We start from the raw sequence: 3,227 nt of genomic DNA, 5'->3' as shown, positions 1-3,227 counted from the left end.
ACGCAGAATGGCCGAATCCCCTGGTTTTTTGGGGGGTGGGAATCATGATGAAACGTATTCATTGCCCTGTATTATCTTGTTACTCAGAGGCACAGCAGCTTTGAAGCAAAGGGCTGTGAGTGATAAAACTCATTCCCAGTTTGCATCACCCCGCCTATCCTAACGCAGTGGTCTGAAGGAAGAGTACATCACCCACACACGAAGCCACACTGGCATTCATGTAGTTAATCTGAACACCTGTAGCATCAAAGCTTCCCCAGCACAAGTAACACAGTATTACCCTGGGTACTCTGGCATCTAGCTCACACCAGATTTAAGGAAGGCCTGCAAACTAATTAACAAGGGTGCATACAGCTGGGCTGCAGTCCTGTCTCTGATTGCCCACCTACACACATCCAGACAAAACAGCTCAGAGTTCACAATCACTACGCTGGGGTAAATTCTGAACTGCCTCCTTGCAATAGCAAAGGCTGCTAAAAAAAGGCTTACACTAGCAAACATTTAGGTTGTACAGGAAACAAGCAGCAGAAAAATGATTAGTCACACCACAGGACGGCACAAAGTGATTTTCCATCACCCGTTACCACTACGAACCTCACACGCAATGGTATTTTTTCCTTCTGCCACAGCAATAGTAAGATAGTGGAGTATGTCTGAGACAGAATCAGCCTTTTCCTGTAATACCATGTGGTAATTTCTCTCCGAGATACCTGAATTTAAGGGCAACAGGGAGCAACTGGAAAGCCAATGCTGCCTGTCAAGGTCTCCAAACCAAACAGTGGCATGAGGAAGAGACCTCTAAGCTCACAACAGGAGAAGGAGGATTCTTTGGTCTGCTATTTTGTGCCCAAGAATCCTCCAGTTTGAGTTTATGCTACACCTGTTTGTTAAACCAACAGTCCTATTGTAATTTGTTGTCAAGAGGTCAATGCAGATATATGTAGGGACATAGATCAGTTGCAAAGTATTTTTTAGAGTAAACACAATACTGAGAAAGTCATGCAGAAGAGCAGCTGTATGTTACTCTTTTCATATACCTCCTCCATCAGTACTGCTAATCTCATCTGTAATAGGGTTGTTTTCCTCGCAGCAGGTACAGACGGAATATGCTTCGACCTTGTGTCTGTTTCTGGTGTGACTGTCTCTGCCTTAACACACTGTGAAGTGGTTGCACACGATGCCATACACTTGCTATTAGATACACGGGCCTCCCCTAAATGTAGGGTATCTGTTGTTTCATGTCTTCCTGTAAGGTAAAGGAAAGAATGAATTTCAATCACTTTCTGCATTCACAGTTGTGGAAGTGAGCGATGCACAGGCACAACCATTAATACCGGGGCACATCCTGCGCTGCCTTCGTCCTCATGCCTGTTCTTACATCTCAAGTTACAGATTTGCTACAATTCAGCATCTTAGCTTTGCCTACAGCCATGTACAACATAATTGTGTTTTCTTTTATGCTATAGAACAGTTCCTACAACAAGGATACATTATGAAAAAGCAATTATTTTCCTAGGCTTTTCATTTCTATTCCATTACAGCCTGCTTCGTATTTCATGCTGTTTAATTCTATACACGAATTGCTCAGAAATCCATAAAATGAAGACCTGATCTGACTCATTTTCATCAAACTCTTTCTTTTTCTGAAAAGAAAAAAATGCACCTCTCTTACCTTAATCCGCTGTTTGATGCTTGCTTCATGTTTATTCATGATCATGCCTTCTCTTATCTCTGCTCCTCCCATGGGCTTTCCTCTGCCTCCAACTTTTTCACTACTTTTTGGTAACACTTCGTATCTCATTCTTATTTCTCACCCATTTTCCTCAGTAACCATCTTTTTGCTTTTCTTCGCTGGGATCTTGGTAAGGTTCTGGAAGCTGAGAGGTTCAATGACCTTAAAACGTTCTCGCAGAAGTCTGGCTGCTCCAACTCATTGCTCCAGCTCTACAACCTGATTAAAACTCTCAGAACATCTCCCATTTCACTGTCTCAACCTTGTGTAACCTATAAACAAACTTCTCCTTGTCTGAATACAAACAAGCAGTGACCATTCTATGCTTTTTAACCACATCAGGGCTAACAGCCTAAGAGAAACGTTCTTGATCTAGTCTGCTAATAGCAGAGAGCTACCATCAATTGCTTCCTATAGCATGGAAAACACAAGAAACCTACACAATGACAATAACAGCAAGAAGCAACTAACAGTGGTTAGCAGCTGGATACCAGTAGGTCATAATGGCACAGGTTATAGATATACTAACCCCAGAACAAAAAGAAAAAAAATGAAATTTTGGGAAAAGTAGGAGGGAGAAGACACAGGTCAAATGCACAAAATCTCTTTAATGCATTCCAGAAATAAGTCTTACGACATCCAAGATGGCCACTCTGTGCCATTCCTTTAAAACGTGAGTTTTCATAATAGTTCTTCAGTGTTAGTGAAGTTAGATCCACCAAATTAAAAAGGGTAAGATTTCTTGGGCAAGGTCTACACATTTTATGTTTATGTAGTAAAGAGCCTAAACTGAGAGCAGCTCTCCATAGTAATATGGAAGTACAATATAATTAAACATTATTTATTCATCATTGCTGCCTATACAGCAAGAAAATAACTGATGCTTGAAAGACTCACATTTCTATTTCTCCTCTTGACAGATTTGTAAATGAGAATTATTTTGTAACTCAAAATACATTCCGTTTAAGCTGTTTAACTTAAAATCATTATTCAAATTTATTTTTTTTCCACTTGAGAGTCAACTCCCAATAAGGCCTAGAAATCCTGACAAACGTTTCAGAGTACAAACCCAAAGAAAATTTTTTAAGCTTTAAAGCTTCACTGCATAGCTTCAGCAATTTGACACAAACAAGCAAAGAATAAACCCTTACTTCTCACTTGTTCAGACCTATATAAGAGCTTTGCCCTGTACTTCGAAATTAGAAAACTGAAACAGCTTTCTTCTGGTTATAGTATAAAACAATCTTTGTGGCCATTTTCGAGTTAGATAACACATAACTTCAAAATTAGGAACAAAAATAAATTAATCTTCTTGACTATGATTCAAGTCTAAAGAAAGCAATCAAAACCAAACTGACAGAAGTGCTGTACTGTTGTCTCACGTACAATTTTCCTTTCCTCAGTTTTAATTCGGTTAAGAATACAGATATTCTGCTGTTGAGATCACACCAATAATTGCGTATGCGCTGCTACAAACATACCACTTTAGTCAGTA

The sequence above is a fragment of the Larus michahellis genome, chromosome 2, assembly GCF_964199755.1.
Source record: "Larus michahellis chromosome 2, bLarMic1.1, whole genome shotgun sequence".
Classification (NCBI taxonomy): Eukaryota; Metazoa; Chordata; class Aves; order Charadriiformes; family Laridae; genus Larus; species Larus michahellis.
This window is presented reverse-complemented; position numbering follows the sequence as displayed.